The sequence below is a fragment of the Amia ocellicauda genome, chromosome 9 (assembly GCF_036373705.1).
Source record: "Amia ocellicauda isolate fAmiCal2 chromosome 9, fAmiCal2.hap1, whole genome shotgun sequence".
NCBI lineage: Eukaryota > Metazoa > Chordata > Actinopteri > Amiiformes > Amiidae > Amia > Amia ocellicauda.
In genome coordinates, this window is record NC_089858.1 from 27,018,980 (window position 1) to 27,038,883 (window position 19,904).

The 19,904-nt window shown below is 38.1% G+C and overlaps 1 protein-coding gene across 2 annotated transcripts in view; it reads right to left on the bottom strand.

Annotated features, from left to right (window-relative positions):
• The window catches only part of kiaa0513 (KIAA0513 ortholog), a 44,476-nt gene extending 25,757 nt beyond the window's left edge, over positions 1–18,719 (bottom strand). For both annotated transcript variants that reach the window (XM_066713965.1, XM_066713964.1), the window contains exon 1: positions 18,619–18,719. The gene's annotated coding sequence lies outside the window, so the exon portion shown is untranslated. The remainder of the gene's footprint in view (positions 1–18,618) is intronic.
• Positions 18,720–19,904: the final 1,185 nt, after the last annotated feature.

Here is a 19,904-nt window from a genome sequence, read left to right on the forward strand (position 1 = left end):
CGTTAGTCCGGGTCGAAAAGCGGGACTAGTTTTGACTGTGAACGGGGTCTTACATATTCAAGAAGGGTCTCATTTTATTTATTTATTTTTGCTAATATTATACTGTGGCTATGTAAATATCTATAAGGGAAGGAAATAAGCAGCAGTATCAGATAGTAAACAGTCTCTCTGTCACAGCTAGGGGGAAATGCACAGAGTAGGGTCTGTCTGTAAACCTGATCATTCATTAAACAGATCGGCTGAAACATCCAGCTCACTGCTACTCTTGGCAGCAATTTAATTTCAAATGCATACTAATTTGAGCAAGCTGCGATTTCTAAAATAACAGGCCAGTCTCACTGCAATGCACACATTTTATCATTTACAAATGACGGGTATTTGTTATGCACAATACAACCTTTAGTCTTTGACAAGTCTGAAAATATGAGCTTTGCTCGTACATCCAGTTCTCTAGCTAGTAGAAATGGTGTGTTTAAGCCTGTAGTGGTGCTAGGTGAGGCAATATGAATCCTATTTAATAGATTCTATCTTTTAATCTTTTTCTGTAAGCAGTGTTAAGCTTATTCCTTCACGTGGCAGGCTAATAATAGAGATTAAGTACATAATTACAGCTTTCCAATGGGGGGGTTCCACACCATTTAATTAACAACTGCTGATTGTCTTTTGTCTAGTTTCTTTCCATCATACATTATATCTGTAGCCTCACTCCCAGGTTCAAACCCCCAGCCATTTAGATTTGGCATCCATTATCCTCAGACTATAGGTAAGTAAAGAACATGTTTTCTGGAGAGGGAGCTTCTATGGAGAATGCAGGATGTGCTCTACATTATGGAGGTCCCTGGTTTAAACCAGGCTATGCCCCTAGACAGTAGAGGTTAGGAGCTGCCAAGAAGCAGGGCAGTGTTGACTGAATGGCACCAGGGCTGTGCTGGTTATGGTTGGTTGCAGTGTGCGCAGTTCTCTGCATAACAGAAACTTCTGCTACAAGCGGTCTGCCTGTAAATGTAAGACTATTAGTCTGAGATTTGTCACTCCTCCAGCCAATTCCATCGGTCCGCTGATCTGGCTTTGGGCTAGTGTGAAAATATGGCGATAACCTGAGAGGGTGTGTAGTTGTTGTGCTTCCTATCTCTGGGACTGGTACAAAGGGTTGCAGCTCAGTTGTATAGTAAGTGGAAATTGATGGCTCTGTTCTATATGTATATCAATAAACAAAAAGGCTAACAAAAAAAGGCAAAGTTGGATGTGCTTGAAAACAGATTTCATAAAAATTCCCCACTATATTTATAGATGACCTAACCTTATACAGAACCAAATCAGATAATAAATGACCTGCCCTTTCAAGCATGTTTTCTAGACTATAAATCAATACAATTAACAGGAAACAAAATAATCTGCAGAGAAATTGAAAGGAGGCTAAAGAAAACTGAAGCAATAGGGCAACAGATTTCCAAATCTTATAAAAATTAAGTTGTTTTTTTCTGAAGCACTTGTGTGTAACAGTAATTTTCCAGTATTTGCTCAATGCAGCTACTTTTAGTGACATACAACTGGATTGCACGTTTTGTAATTTTTACAGTGCAATACAACTATTGGGAATTAAAAAACAAGATGCAAAAGTCAAGTTATGTAATAAATATCCTGTATTGCCACAGAATTGTATGGTTTGCGTTGCAAGCTAATTTGAAATGGTACTAAATGCAGTGACATAGCCTTGGAAGACATATTTAAAAAAATAATATTTAAATAAATCCTTGCTGTCAATTCAATACATTCATTTGTGTAGTGCTACCACAGCTTTACACAACCCTGAAGAAGTAAGGGGAAAAATTAAGATTATATATATATATATATATATATATATATATATATATATATATATATATATATATATATATACACACCGATCAGCCATAACATTATGACCACTGACAGGTGAAGTGAATAACACTTATAATCTCGTTAACATGGCAGCTGTCAGTGGGTGGGATATATTAGCCAGCAAGTGAACATTTTGTCCTCAAAGCTGATGTGTTAGAAGCAGGAAAAATGGGCAAGCGTAAGGATCTCAGCAACTTTGACAAGGGCCAAATTGTGATGGCTAGACAACTGGGACAGAGCATCTCCAAAACTGCAGCTCTTGTGGGGTGTTCCCACTCTGCAGTGGTCAGTACCTATCAAAAGTGGTCCAAGGAAGGAAAAGCGGTGAACCGGCGACAGGGTCATGGGCGACCAAGGCTCAACGAAGCACGTGTGGAGCGAAGGCTGGCCCGTGTGGTCCGATTCAACAGACGAGCTACTGTAGCTCAAATTGCTGAAAAAGTGAATGCTGGTTCTGATAGAAAGGTGTCAGAACACACAGTGCATCGCAGTTTGTTGCGTATGGAGCTGCGTAGCCACAGACCAGTCAGGGTGCCCATGCTGACCCCTGTCCACTGCCGAAAGCGCCTACAATGGGCATGTGAGCATCAGAACTGGACCACGGAGCAATGGAAGTAGGTGGCCTGGTCTGATGAATCATGAGTTCAAGGTGTTGACTTGGCCTCCAAATTCCCCAGATCTCAATCCAATTGAGCATCTGTGGGATGTGCTGGACAAACAAGTTCGATCCATGGAGGCCCCACCTCGCAACTTACAGGACTTAAAGGATCTGCTGCTAACGTCTTGGTGCCAGATACCACAGCACACCTTCAGAGGTCTAGTGGAGTCCATGCCTCGACGGGTCAGGGCTGTTTTGGCAGCAAAAGTGGGACCTACACAATATTAGACAGGTGGTCATAATGTTATGGCTGATCGGTGTATATATATACTCTATATAAATACATGCAAAAAGATAATCTATGTATCCAAGGTATGACCAGAAACAATTGCAGTCACAGTTATTTATGATCAATGCGGAGTATACAAAAACAGACAAGTCCCAATATTACACTTCATTTTTTTCCATATTTATGTCTTGCCTATTAGCTAGGTATAATGGAAGAAAAATGAAGGCATTCTGCATTCAATGCATTTTTGAGGCTGGAGAGACTGTTTCAAATATACATTCCTCAAATGATTTTCATTCTGTATTATCTATTACAAAGAACAAATTATGACAGCATAATGCTTACAAGAATCAGCATCCATTATGGTTTGCCTGCAAATGACAAAGATGGTGACAGTGACAAAAAAGTATAATAAATAAAACAGGAAAAATGCCCCTAAGCAATAAATACCAATTGATCTCAAGTACACATTTGACTCAAATAGTTTACATCTTTTCTTGTTATTAATTAAAGACATGCTGACATATGGATGCTCTTCTTCTCATCATTTAATCAAATGTTGGCATTGGCATATGCAGATAAGGCCAGAGTTATTTTATTTTGATAATTGCTTTTTACAAATATACTTCTAAATGTAGCATTTTTATATTTCCCAACCTACATGTTCTGGCTATGAGAACAAATAAATAAATAAACATTAAACCAATACAGTAAATTTCAAATAAATGAGCACTAGGTAATGTGGGCATATGCAATCAATATGAACTCAATAGGAAAACATGAATCACATACCACTACACTGGATTCAAACAAATAATAGACATGTTAGACAAACTGATACAAGACAAACATGTCAAACTTGTCCAGTCTGTTGATATGTGAAACCATGGCTTTATTTATATATAGGTCCCTTGTCAAGAATAACCCTGTTTTGGAGGGAGGTAGCGGTTAGTATCCAGAGTGTTATGATCAGTCCAGTATGCTGAGGCCTCCCCCATTTCAAGGGCCTTAGAAACTTCAGTTCACCACCATAGGGCCTGACAGTTGGTAAAGATATATGGAGACTTATTAACTGGAAAGCTATAAAACGGCAATACATAATTGAAAAAGTAAGTGAACCTTTCAAATGCAAGAGTAAATCATCTCCCATAAAACAGGGGCTTTCCCAAAGGCATGAAGGGTATGTTAACACTGCCTTGAATATGAACACCCTGCTGTGCCTGCTGGAATCGGTACAAAAACAAAATCAGAATGCATTACAGCTAGTTGTACTGGAGCGAGAGAAGAGGGAGAGAGCACAAGAGGGAGAGGGAGAGAGTGAGGCAAAGCACAAGAGGGAGGATACGCACCACAATCATTGTGTCATTGCACACTTCCATGGCCCTGTTTTTCTTTCTGCAAATACCCCAGCAGTAAGACAGATTGCTGATTATTGGTCAAATGAATCAAATCGTGAAAAACTGAAGAAAATAATCAAGGATAATAAATTAACGAACAAACAGAGCATCAATGGATGCAGACCTAAGAAAAAGTACATGCCTTTCTAAAGACCATATACAAATCCAGCTGTACAGAGGATGCTAGAATGTGCCCAGACGAGCTTCGTAATCTCATTGACAGCATCTTAGGATCTCTCAAGCAGTGACCAAAGTTCATGTGGAGGCTAAGGGAGGAATAATCAAACATTCAAATCAAGCCTTTAATACAAGGGAATGGCTGTGCACCAGTTAAGAGCTATGAAGTGTAAACATATTGTAACATCCTGGGGGGGCGAGATTTGAACCCCTAGTCTCCTGAACCATACTGCAGCGACCTTACCGCATTACCGCATCACTAAAAAGAGACATCACAGTGCAGTGACTTTAGCAAGGCTACAGGATCACTATAATTTAGTTTTTGTGAACATCTTGTAGAATTGTGTATATTGTGCATTGTATGTTAGTGATTGTTAAGCCATGTAACTATAATAATAATATTTTTTTGTTTTAACACTCAAAGTACAGAAAACTCGAGTGATGTAAAATAGTCGTACTTGATTCTTTACTGTTCAAAAGTGATGTATGTGTAGTACCCATTCTTCACATTCTTCTTCTACGCCTTTAATCTGCTGGTCCAATGCAGACATTTCAAACAAAGAAGAGCGGCTATGATATTTGTGAAATGTGCACGAGTATGGCAGAGCTGAGGCTTATTCTGTGTACAGCTCAGCATGGTTCAGTGTCCACAGCGAGCAGTAAACACATTGTGAAAGCTTGGAAGGAGGCTGCAGGGATGAATAAGCAGTCACAGAAGACAGTAACTGAGGAAACTATTCTGAGCTTAGGTTCCTCTGGCATTCCTGCTGGCTCATTGTGGACAGAGTGCAGAATGACACATTCCCCTCCAGGCCTGGCCCTTCCACTAAAGAGAACTCTGCTGACCTTTTATTTCTGTAAAGAGGTCTAATAGAGTTTCCAGTCTATGATGGTCTGCATTGTATTCTCCTAACACACTCAGTGCCGTAAACCCTTCATGTTTTGTTAAAACACAAATAATAGCACCAGCACTAGCAATTTATTTTTAGTTACATGCTATACGGAGTGTGTGTGCAATTGTGTTTGTTTAAGGGTGTGAGCAAACTAGATAAAGGACTTAAACTGGGTTTTCAAAATCAGTCCTTTACGGTTCATACTATGAATTTGCAACCTGCATGTTACCACCACATCCTGCTTGCTTCTGTATTGTATTCTGTTTTTCAAGACAAAACACTGCTCTAAATTAAGATGAGGAAATGTTCTTATTGCATTGCATTATAATTAAAAGCATTTTGGCACAACTATTCAACTGGTCAAAGGTCACTAGGAAACGTTTTATGAGGATTTCAGTATTTTCAGGACAAACAAGTGTCCATAGCCTCCAAAATCACAGACAGACACATTTATAAACTGCCTTCCAGAATAAAATTGTTTGGAGAACAATCACATCACATTAAGTAATTGGGAGACTCTGACATGTAAGCAAAAGTATTTAATAATATATTACATTGATAGTTTTAAATGTACCCTCTAAGTAACAATTCCACTAAGACTATTGTATTTCTGTTGGATAAAGTGGATCTTTACAAGACCAATCTTCTTCGAAAACAGGCAAACCGCAGAACGTCAGAAGGATAGTTCCAGTTCTATTCGCATGACAAACAAACACAAGTCTAAATGGCTAGCTAACCACGACACAAATTTCACTGCAGCTTGATCTACAGCAGGTAGTACCAGTTGTGGGCCCTTCTGTAAGCTGTACATCGGGACGCACATGTATATATTTAAAACCATTCACAAGCCTTTTATATATAATATTTCATATAGCCTATATATTTCAATTATTCAGCTCCTGATGTTTGTTGACTTCATTTAACTGGAGCTGTCATCTTGTAGAATTCACTCCAACTTCTATATATTGGAGGTCTAATTTCTGTCTGTGGTAAAATGTTAGAAACTGTCAAAAGATCCATCTCATTGCAGGAACCAGGCTTTAGTACCAACGAGGAGGACTGATGCAGCTCTCACAGTCATTCTCCAGTGTCTCGGGTACTTGGCCTTGCATTTCACATCTGGGCTGAGACGTTTACACAGTGACACAATGGCCGTCTCTGACCAAGCCATAAGTTAAAAAAAAGTATCCGTGAGACATTTATGGGATCCATTCCATTAAGACACTTCATCGTGCATTTGATCGGCTGTCACATAAAACAGCCATCCGTGAAGGAGAACTTCCTATAGTCGCGTGACACTCTCGGGAGAGTGCTAATATTCAACCTTCTGTTTGATGAAGAAGCAGAATAATAGGCCTAATCCAATACATTCCAAGGCACATACATATATACACATAATACATAAAAAATAGATAGAGACATATCATATCTGTAGTGCCTTCTGCATGTGTAGAATGTGTACATGAAGCGAGAAATGCTTATTTGTTGTTAAACCTATTCTATACAGCCTATTTATAAAGCAAATTTTAAAAAGTGTAACCAAAGGCAGTCCTTCAGCTATGTTCAATCAACTGAAAACACATCAAACTTTCATTATGTAAGCCCCCCCTCCTCCAGACTGATTTAAATGTATACTGCTCTACCTCCCATCTGCTACATTAAAGTTAACCCCTTGCTGACATGCATGAAGCACAGTGGTCAAAGTAGTCTGATGCTGGCACTAGAGTTGAAGTTCTTACCCACCTTTGGCAAAATAATTAAACCACAAAACCATGCCAGTGTAACACCACAGAAAACTCCCTAATACAAGGATTTCTGTTGTCAATAAATTAGTATCCTGTGATGATCCCAAGAAGGCCTAGGTAGGAAACAATCATACGCTGCCAGAGAGTGTTTGCTACAGTATTACACTTTATTTAATGTCATGCTTTGGTTCATTATTTTCTAATGATGAGGAAATAAGTGTCAAATCAATTCAGTCTCTTAAACATGGTGGCAAAGTGTGATTTACTAAGTACATCACTAATAGAGATGTATGTTGAAGGTGGTTATTTTCAACAGAGATCAGCGCTTAGTAGCTGCTAGTCGGAGATTACTGCACAAACAAGCTCTCTCAATACATACATAAGGACAATCTTAGTACAACCCACCCCGAATGTTGCCAGCTTGCAAAGATAAAATGTTTAAACTGATGGAAATCACACAGATTTCATGGTTGTGAAGATGTGAAACCATGACACAAAGTAGTAATTTTTGTGTGTGACTGGATGTGGCTAAATTACCTCAACAAACAAGTAAGAATTGTTGTTTGTTTTGACTGTAACACTATGGGTGTGGCATTTTATCATTTACATTTCTCAACTCCAACCCACCCCACACACCCTCAAATCCACAGAATATGCTGTGCAATGTGGAAAGATCATATTGTTTTGAGGATAAGCTTATAACTACAAAACTACAACATTGCTAAGTTGTCGGCCTGACTGGACCATTGCTGAATTGCCATATTACTGAAATATTTGGGCTCTGAAGCATTCAAGCAAATGTCCATGCTTCTAATATAATTCAGAGAAATTCTGCCATTAGATTTCTGATGTGCAGGCCAGAGACAGCTGAATGTAAATGACAGTTGAATGTAAAGTATTTGTCTTTGTTAGGTCTCATCTGTTTCTGCCACATCACACAATGATGATTCTTTACCGTTAACTCCTATTAACATTAAGACAGCAAGTAGACTATAGTGTGATTTACCAGCTTTTCAATCTTTTGTTTTGACCGACAAGCCACTTAGAATATCGACTTCGGACAGAAAATGAACCACAATGACAGGCATGACCCTAAAGACCCAGCTTACGACCATGACCTTGGATTTGCCTCATCCTTCCGGTAGAGTAATTAACCCTGACCAGGGATGCAGTTTCACAGTGTATAAAATAGATTCAATACAGACAAAAAAACTCTGTTAAGTTAAAGGTTCATTATTATTATTTTTTTTTTTTCTGAAATAGACCACAATACTGACAAGAGCGCATAATTTTACAATGCCTGTTTAAGAAACGACTAAAATAACATCTACATCACATCACAAGCTGGCAGCAGAGACATCAATAAGCACTGAGTCACTGCATTAGTCACTCTGCTTTTACTAGGTTTGTATTGTAAATGCATCTATATGGTTTATTTTTTAAAACATCCTTGTACATACAGTAATTAGTTTAGACATTCAGGCCAATCCCCCGCCCCCCCGAACTGCTTTCATGCTTATGCTGGTTCCTTGTCAAGTGCTTTTGCTGACAATTTGGAGAGATTATCGAAAAAAGGTCTGTGACTGCCTTTCATATCTAATCTCCTTTTAATCCCCAGTACAGTGTGCACACTTTTTCAAACAAAGAGATTAAAGGTGTACAAAAAACAAAAACATCCAAGCACACACCATACTGTATTTCAAGGACATTCACAGAAAGAGCTACTGTAATTGTTCTGAAAAAAGAAAAAAGAAAATAGCATTCTTGTAAGGAATATCTGCCTGGGCTGTTTTTCTCCCCACTCTTCTATTATGGGGGATTTTATTTAACCTTCTTTATTTAGTACAATACGGTTTGTAGGATCTAGAATTTGAAACTCTAGCTTGCTTGGTGATCAGTATCAAGTAAAAGCTAGACAATTAGCTTGTGACACAGTGTTTGTAGTTTACCCAGGGAGTATTCCTCTCTGTATTTTCACAGACAGTATCTAACAAGATGAATTACCACACTGCCTATTATTTACAACACAAGTCAGAACACAGAGATTGAGAAATCTGTGGGAAGTTACACAACAGTCTGAGATTGCAATATAGACCTTTTAAATGCTACACCGTTTATATTTTATACCATCCAGCTAAAAACATTTAGGCTACCCAGGCTATCTAATGGGACCAAGGTTTAGAACAGTGGTTTTCAAACCGGTCCTGGAGTACCCCCTGCCCTGTTGGTTTTTGTTCCAACTGAGGTCCTAATTGCTTAATTGAATCCTTAATTGAACTTACAAAGCAATATACCTAAAAAATGTAGTAATTAAGACCTCGGCTGGAACAAAAACCAGCAGGGCAGGGGATACTCCAGGACCGGTTTGAAAACAACTGCTTTAGAATATATGGCATCAAGCACCATGGACATGGAGGAATTGCAGAGCAGGTGGCTGTCCAGTCAGGGATTCCCAGTGACCTTATCAAGGCTTACATTAGGGAAAGTGCCCACTTCCCTTCTGCACCAACACCTGCGGCTCTCTCACAAAGTAGGATTTAGGCTACCTCCTGCCTCATGAAGAGTCTAGGGATGGGCAATGTTTTGTACCTATGAGACAATTATTGAGGGTGAGAAAAATCACCTGAAAAAAGGCTGCAACGATTATTCGACTTATTCGACCAGTAAAATACGTCGACTTCTATTTCAGTCGACAAACAGTCATTTAGCTACGTTGCCTGTATCTTAACCGTTCTTACTAATATCCTTGATCTGAGCCCTTTCGCCTAATATCCTTGGCCTGTATTTCTAGCTCTGTGTGAGGACAACGGTTTCATTCCAAACAGCAGTAGGTGGCAGTAATACATCACTTGGTTTGTCATCCACCTGTGCGCCTCCCTGGAAAAATGTCTGAACCTGTACGTCGCAGCCAGTCTACCGCACGAAACAAAACTCCGGCGAAAGCATCAAAACTGTGTGAGTATTTATAAGAGAGCGAGAATGATAACCGTACGGTGCTTTGTGGACTGTGTGAATCAGAATTAGCTTTCCAAAAGAGCACATCCGACAAGCTTGAGCACTTGAAACGAAAAGCATGGTAAGTTTTTGCAGTGTTGCTAGTAATAGCGCAACTGTAGTGTTAATTGCGCTGACAAAAGTATTGCATTTACTCTTGCCTCCAATGTAAGCTTTTCTCTCATGCTAATCTATTCAAAACTCTATATCCAAAATGAGACATCGAATTTGACATACCTAAACATGCACGTAATCCTACAATCTTCACCAAAAGTCTTCAATCGTGGCAATTTGTCACATGTAAAGAATACCTTAAAAGTGACCGTTGAATACAAGCACACCAGAATTTCCCAGTTAAAATCAATTGGCTTTCTCGCCAATGCTTGTGCACCGATAGTCGCAGCATCCAACAAATTAATTGATTTAAGCTAGGAAACTCAGGTTTACGTGTAAAGTCATTTTTAAGTGATGCTGTAGACATGTGGGATATTGCACATACGTGTGCAGCGATGGAAGACTGAATGCAAGGCAATGAAGCAGAGTTTGTGGCAGCCAGATCCATCACGGAGCCCTGTAGCGCATTTCTAGGCTGTACTTCCAAGCTTATTGTACTGAACACTTCAAGACATTGCACAGAGCAAGCCACTGATGGCACAGGTTTTGACAGAGATTGAGTTTTAGTTGATAATTACTGTTCATTGTTTATTATTACAGTGTTTCAGTGTATTTTCATTTGCGTTTCAGTTTATTGTTCATTATTTTCATATGAGTTCCAGTGTACTGTTTAATATTTTTATTTTCATTTTAGTGTGTTTATTGTTTTTATTACAAAAGTTCGTTATTTATTATAAAGTATAATATTGTAAACAAAAAAGTGCATTTGCATTGTTTTCTTTGTTCAAAAAACCTTGTACTTATCTCTTTACTGAACCTGGATTTGTAGTACACAGGAGCATAGAGGGGTAATGAAAAACATAATTTGGATATATTTTTTTGTATTTCATTCATTATATATTTACATTTTAAAGCAAGTTCAGGCATTTAAATCATTATTATAATTGGTTTATAAATCTGGTACCTGGGAAGTGTTTTCATTATTTTGTCTGGAGTTGTCTGGACTGATTAAGTTCTGTGGCCAGTAAAGAATGCACATTAAATAAAACAACACCAGAAAAGCGCTTACCAATATCAGTCTTTAACTGTCCTGAATTCTTAACATCCTGCACTATCAGCTCAATTGCAATTCAAGCAGAGTAATAAATCATGATCAAAATCTTGAAATATCATGATAATGTATACAATCTGTAACATTCAAAATATCACAATATATAAGCATATTTCCCATCCCTGTAGTGTTTCAGTGTGCACCAATTTGCAGTTTTACGTAACAAATGTTTTCCCTTCTGTTTCATTTCATACACCATGTCTTTGTGCTTCTAATGAAATGGTTCCAATAACTGGGGCTACCATTTAAATATTCTCAGATAAGAGGGGAGGGATCCCAGGCCATAATTAAGAGCACAGTCCAGTGGGATCACTTCGGATCACTAGTAGCTAGTAGTCATTGCTTATTTTTACTGAAGATTCATATTGAATTAGACTATGAAAAAAAAAAACCTCGTATTCATAACTGAAAACCTGTTAGGTAATGCTTTTGTAAGCAAATCATACGTTTTGCACAAAATCACAATAACAAAATATAGTATAAAATGTTGAAATTATATAAAGATGCAAAACACACCGCATTTTTTATCGACGACAAATATATTTGACTGCTATTCAAACTAGTGCCAAGCACATAAGCAGCTGAGTGACATTTTTGAGATATAAGTTGTTTTATTTTAAAACAACATTGTGCTTTGGAGCTCAGATATAGAAAGACTTTATCAGAGCAGCTGCAGCAATGGCTGTAGGAGTATATAGGATATGATGTTCAGAATGGCAGCTAAGAGGATTGAAGAGCATTACACTGGATAAAAGATGAGAATTTCAACTTGTCCAAACGCTGAATTAATGTCCATTTACAATTTATTTGCAAAACAAAGATGTACAGTCAGTGCATAAAAGGAAGAACAGTGAATTTTAGATGCTGGGGCTTTGTAAATAGTGCCTCGTCCTTCACTAATGTTCTGGAACATTCTGGGTAAAAACAGCCAGCCAGCCTCCCTCCAACAGCTCGGACACTGTAAGCCCAAAGGCTCAGAGAAGGCTTTTCACTCAGCAGTCAGGGGCATTACTGACTGTGTGTTTGTTGCAACAAGGCTTCAAATCAGGGCTGCCCATGGCAGGATTAAATTTTAAGCCCCTCCTGTTGTCTTTAATTAGACAACCTGACCAAACTAAATTCCGGGGGAAGTTCACAAAAGTAAAGGGGGTGGGGGGAATCCAACAACAGACAAAAAAACATGCAAGTCTCCTGAGATGGACTGCAGCCAGTCACAGTACAAATCCCTCAATTAAAATTAGGACACAGAGTCCTTTTCCCAGACTTGGCAATATTGAAGTGTTACACTGACATAAAGCACGCCTGCGGTACATAGGCAGAACATCTAATTTGGATTTGCATTTGTCCGTTTTGGACTGTTAATTATAGACCACTATAGAGCCCTGCCATGAACCAGAGAAAAAACATGTCACACCAGACAAATCTCAAAAGAAAGTAGGCCCTAACATAACAATATCTATATAAAGTGCGGGGGGGATATTGGGCATATCCACTGAACGAGTATTTATTCACTTTTAAAATCCTTGCTGAAAGATAACGGGCACTATGAATAACCACCACTTACTCTCCTCTGAGGCCATACTAAAAGAAGCCACAGCTTTGATAACCACATGTAACTTTCTGAAGCTGCATGGTGTAAATCAATATCTTCTACCACCCATCTAATTAACACTAGGCTGAACCATTTACTGATATGGAAAAGCCGTGGGCAGCAATTTTCTTTCCTGGTGATATAGGTGACCTCGTCCCATGTGTTAGTGTTAATACAGGGTGTCACTATTCACTCTCAAGCAAAACAGAACGTCACTCTGCCCTGCTTGTCTGTGATGGCCTACTCCTGCCCCTGCACTTTTTGGTGACACTTACCTATGTTGACTGTATGTGCATTTACTTTCACCAACCACTTACAAACTAGTGCTAGAACATGTTTTAGTTTCCATTTCCTCCATGGATTATAATGTTGTTTTCATGGTCTGATCCTTTAATGCAGACCTCTGGGCAAAAATTGTGTGGAAAGCATTAATTCAACTCGTTCTGAAAGTTTCACGAACCCTGGGTCTTTCAACGACCCGTTTTTGATCCCAGTCCATTCACTGTGAATGTAACAGAGATACAGCACCTTGAGGGACACAAGAGAGGCCGAATTAAAAAATGCATCGCTTTCACCACAAAATCTACAGGACTGTCCTTTAAACCATGTTACATTTAAAAACGATTGCATTACATAACAGCTGCTCTAATGCTCTCTGCTGGCTCGTTTACCATTTAATCATTTGGGCTGAAAAAATAAATATCTGTCTCTATTGTTCGGTCTCCATCCATCTTCCATTTTATTTATTTAACCTTTGGTTTTATACAGTCCTGCATCATGATCAACATGATTTACACAGGGCAGTTCCAACAGAGCACTGTGGAAGTGGAACATTTTTGTAACAAAATAAAGGCAAGTTAACTAATATGTTGTAGGTAAATCAGGCAAATCATTTAATTTATGGCATGTACATCAGGTACTTACATTCTTTCCCCACATTTCCTTGCCTAAGAAAGGCATAGGACAGTGCTGATTTCAGTGTGGAGGTATTCTTATAACTGATTCGATGTGACAGTGTAAACAGTGTAAAAATAATAAAAAATTACTTGCTTTGACAGGCTGGGTACAAATAAAATCCAAAACAGATACCTTGAAATGTGATGAGACTGGATGGGTCATGGGGCACTGTCTGAAAAGGTTTCATGGCAACTGCACATAATGGCTTCCAAAATGGGAAGCAAGGATGAATCTTAACGCTTTTAATATCGGAAATTCAACATGTATTGAGATAGAGGACTGGCCATTTCAGGATACTTACAGAAATAACCCAACAAACTCCTCCTCCACTACACAAGTTCCCTGCAGCTACTAATCAGTCAGTGCACAATTCTGCAACAAGCAGAGATCTGAACAGAGGCTTTTATTTTCCTTTTACTTTTGTCTTGTTAAAAATTAACTTCATAGTGGGTCTATTTCAATGAGGCATATCTGCCAACATGCCACAGCCCTGCTTCAAATAATCTCTCAGTCAACCAAAGGCAGGATTTCCGCCCCAAGACAATGGAAACAGTTAAAAAAAAAAAAAAGTTTATCAGCTGTGGCAGGAATTAAAGTAAGGAATCCAAACATTTAAACAAAGCTGTAAAAAAAGGTTTTAAATGTAGTACTAATTATAAACATAATTAAAGTGTAACTAGATTGTAAATAAAAACAAAAATAAACAAAAATACAATATTGAGCACCCAAGTATTTGTTTGTGTGTGTGTGTGTGTGTGTGTGTATGAGTTCATGGGACATTTTAATATTGTAGACCAGAGCAGTGAAGCTCATCTGAAAGTACACAAACCATCCTAAACAACAGCAACAGTATTTGTACTGGCTTTAAAAGATTCAATATACCATCCCTCTTGTTCTTCACATCAGCATTTTTCCACAGTCAAAACTCCAATAGGAATATGAAGCCCGACAAGATGTACACACTCACTGGCTTGTCAGAACCTTGAGACTGATCAAAACGGACAGGCACGGCTCACATAGATTCTGGACAGAATCACACATTCAGAGAAGGAAACTTATTCCACCTCAATTTGACCGCACACCAAACAAGTCAGAAGAGCAGAGCGAGAATCAAGAGCATTCAAATTAAATGAAAGCCTCTTCCTATAAAAATAATTACAAGGTTATGCAGTGGTTAGCGCTGCTGCCTCGTAGCTCTGGGGTCCCGGGTTCGAGTCCTGGCTCGGGGTGGGGCCTGTCTGTGTGGAGTTCTCCGGGCACTCTGGTTTCCTCCCACTGTCCAAAGACATGCGGGTTAGGTTGATTGGTCTCTCTAAATTGCCCTGATTCTGTGTCCGTCTGTGTGTGTTGCCCAGCGATGGACTGGGGTCCCGTACTGGGTGCATTCCTGCCTTGTGCCCTATGCCTAATGGGATTGGCTCCGGCTTCTTTAGCATTCTATAGGTGCATGAAGCAACTGCCCATTATGTGTTTCCATGTAGACTCATGAGGAGGTTCATGGATCACTAAACAACAAAACTTGTACAAACAAGGTGGGATCCATGTCAATAAATATAGACCTAATAATAATAATAAAACATTATTTTAAATCAATAATAAATCTGACAATGACACACATGATAGTTGGTAGTCTATACAGGATGCCTACTGTCTATATCAGCAGTGCTAAAAGTCAATATTTGTTTGTCTGACACTTAACTTAAGAATCTTTCACAGGCATGTAACCAGGATGTTGTTCCCATTTTGTCATTTCCCTTTTTTCACATGAACTCATGATGCAACATGATAAGGACAGATTTTGCATTCTGAAGAATTTGATTAGACAATACTTTTCAAAGGCACTCCCTGCCTCATACCATCCTGAAAAACCAAGCCAAGGATCATCACATGGGGGTTCATTAAACATTCTTTACCAAGAGTACAAAGGACTCATGTTTCACTGTACACTACAGAAGAATAAATGTTTGAATACTATTTAAATACAATAAACAATAAAGAAACTTTATACACAGTAGTAAAACCCTCAGTAAAATAGCGTTTCCTCTTCTTTAGAAAGACACTACTTTAGTTGAACTCCCAGATACACTTATGGGACACTGCGGTAAATAAGTGAAAATTAACACATTTTAACTGTGTTAGGAGAAAGATGGTACCCTATACACAGTTAAAGCAACACAAAATATGTCACTGTACAATTAACATATTAGTTGTGTTGTTCTAGGTAAAAATAGTAAATACTAGCTTTCAATAAAGCCAGAAATTGACAGTTCACAGAGAGGGTTTTGGCCTTCTTCTCTTATGCTGTAATCTGAGTGTATGAGACATTGACATTCCAGTACGTAGCACAGATTTGCAGATGTTAAACCTAAATTAAAAAAAAAGATTTCAATAATATGAAAACATTGCTACTGAACAATAAAAACACATCAACTTTTATCAATTTGAGTGATTTTGTTGTACACCTAAACCTGCAAACCAGACATATACTCCTAAAACACAACACTTGAATACCTTGTGCTTAAAGTATACGTTTAAGCACCTTAACCATAACCAGTGATGAGAATCAATGGCCAACAGGAAGTCAAATCAATAACACTACTGGATAAGCACCAGGAGAAATTGAATACAATCGTAAAGATGAGTAAATCATACACAAACAGCACATTTATTTTAAAACAATTAATGTTCTATTTGGGCTGAAGATATTAATTACTTATGCCTTTATAACAACAGGGATAAAAACTGTTGATCCATATTGTTCTACCACTCCATGTATAGTCTAAAACACCTTTTTAAAGAGATGTTCCTTAATGATAAAAGCTATTGCCAGCTTCCTTGTGAGGCTGATGCAGCATTTTCCTAGACAAAAACAAGACCAAAAAGGCTAGCTATGTTTACCTGGAGGAAATAAGCACTGCACCCAACTCCCCCATCTTTTAATCCAAACTGTGATTCACTGAGAGCTGGGGGACAATAAAAGGAAGGAATTTCAGGGAATCTCTGGCTAAAACATGAAACAAATAAAAATAAAACCCGCGCTTGAGTTTAGCAAGTAAGGCTATGGACGTTTTTTGCCTCTGGTCAATTCAGTTATGAGGATTAAGTTCACACACTGAATTTAAAACAAGAAATACTAAAACACCTGAGGCTAATTGGCAGAGGACATTTTCCTCTGAGACTGTGACATTAGTGTGTTTTATCAGTGGCCACCCTCACCCCACAGCTTTTAAAATCCCTTAAATCACAGTGTTTGCCTGGTACGCTGTGATCCTCTAATGTCAAACAGAATAACATTATTAATCTTTATAATAATAATAATAATAATAATAACAACAATAATACAAGAGTGAAATGATAGCTGCTATGCACACATTTAAGAACATAATTATACAAATTCTCAATAAATACAAATTCTATATGTGTTGTATGTTAAAAGCAGAATGAAACACATCCCACTTATCCTGCAAAAACAATTTCTGGGGCAAATTTAAATGATGTTAAATATGGAAATACACTACTTTTATTGAGTTTGTGTTCCTTTGAACCAGATTGTCATTAAGTCCTATAGCAACATCCCCTTCCAAAACAGAGCGCACAATCCGGTTTGATATATTATCATAGGGGGTGTTTGCACAACCTTGTCTCTATCTCATCATATACTATTTAACCTTGACCGAAATAAGACCACAAGAAATGAGTCATAAATTGAAAGTCTTTTTACGCTGCGATGTAATAATGTTCATCAGTGCAGAACATCCCATTCAAAAGTCGTAAAGATCGTGGCTGTAGCACTCAGGATGGTCAATTTCAATTTTAAATCATTATTTTTTTTAAAAAAAGCTCTGATTTGCGATAGATGTTTCATTCAACATACTTCTACAATCGGACTCGCTGAGAGGATATGCCACTAAAAACATGTTTCTCTGCAAATTATATAATAATAAGAATAAGAACAACAGCTCTTTCAGTGGATAAAGATAACACAATATTGATACAGAAAAAATGTTTACACAAACGTAGCACATTTACTCCGCTTTCATAAACATAAACATATTATTACGTAGGTTTGAAACGTCTGCACAGCACACTGCTCGCGTTCGTGTAGCGCAGTTGTCCGCAGTTCTGCGCGGGTCTGCGCGGCTCCACCAATGGGATCGGTGGGATTCTGCAGATCTGCGCAGAACTGCGGAAATCTGCGCTACAAGAACGCAACCACATAATCAACAAACAAAAAGCATCTTTTAATTCGGACACCCTAACGCCTGTTAAACTGCTCAGCTTTCGTGTCAAAATATACATAAAAGGTTAACATAGCTAGGTTATATAGGGAACTGGCTAACTGGGGAAACTATATTCTCTGAGGGAGAAAGTGTGGTAAAATAACGTTTATCACAGAAGTCAATGTTACTAACTATGCAATACACAACGTAACACTTGTCTTGAATTTGTATGGAAATACTCCAATTAATTGAGTAGCCTAAACAGTTGTTTGTAAAATAAATGCCATAAATAGCATTTTTAATGTTCTTTTTCAATGGACTTGCATGCAGAAAAACAGACTATCCGACTGTATTTTTAACTTTTGTAGAAAATCACAGAAAGCGATTAATAATACATCTAACTGGGGTTCGAGACCAGATAAGCGACGGAAAGAACCGGTTTGCGTAGGTTATATTATTGCACATCATCCCAGATGCCAGATGCCTTGTTAAGCTATTGAAGTGACATCCGAATCACCCAATAAACAGCGCCTCTCTTGTGCAAACACGCCAGCAGTAGAAGCAATAGATCCGTTGAAACGTGCAAAAACGCACTTCTTCAATACCCGTGACTATGGCCAAAATATTTAACATGCCAACATGTTTACTCACCGTGTCTCCTTCCCTGTACTTTCTCGGATCTCCTGCCACTGCCGAGCTCGCTTCCCTACCTGCTAGCTCCTCCTGCTGTTGCTGCGCAGGCGCGAACACGCACACTGAAGTGCCTGGATAAGGTAGGACGATCCCGCTGAAATTACACGGCGCATGCTTTGTCACATACCGGGTGTCACTCAACCCAGCAATCTTCTCCAAACCCCCTAGCAGGTTTTGTTTTTATTTTTCAGATTTCAAACCTCAATGTATAATCTTCGATATATATATATATATATATATATATATATATATATATATATATATATATATATTTCTTTAGTAGAAGTTAACACATTTTGTGAAGTTAAATGTGGGATTTCTTTTTTAAATCCAACAAATGTGTCATCTTTGATAGTAATTCATTTTTGTAAAGAGAATTGAGCAACTTTCAGTTCATTGGAAGTCTGAATGTATTAGAGGAAGAAAAAATGGGATTGCTTTTTAAAAAAAAGATTTGTTTGACTGTAGGAGGGAGGGATTATTCCCTTTAAGTCAAAAAGGGAACTTGAACTTTCTAAATGAATCCATCAGAGCAAATACAAAAATATATTTAATTGTATACATATTGCACATAATTGGGTTATTTTTCAATGCATAGTCTTTATCTTACTAGAGTGGACTTCAACTTAACTTCTCTGGCCATTTACATTTCATGGTGGAGTTTAAAGGGTCACAAAACGTCATCAAACTGTTCTGATAACTCAACTCCAATTGTGCTTGGTAGATATACCATTGAAATAAGATTTTGTGTTGCTGATACCATTAGACATTTCCCATTTTGTGATATAGATTAAAAGCCAAACTTTGAAAAGCTGGAGGAAATTCTACCAAAATTGTGGTTTTCCATTGTAAATGCTGACATTATTGAACAACCATATTTTACCTATACAGTGCAATGCAGAATAGTTGTGAATTTTGTGTGTCTATATAAGTTTGCTTTGTGGGGGTGGAGACTTCATCAGCCACTGGAGTGTGTGATACTCCAACAATATTGCTCAGCTATAATTCACACTGCAGTCATTCAGTAATACTATATATAGGCTTCATGTATACAATCATGGTTATGAAGTGCCTTGTTATTATTGCATTGTCATAACTGCTCACCATCCAATCTAGTTCCCACTTGAGCCGAGAGCTCCCTTACACTTAGCTTAAAATGACATTTTAACAACCAATTACAAAAGGCATCTTAATTATTGATCACTTAAAGAAGTTGCTTCTTCAATTAAAGAAACTCTGGTTCT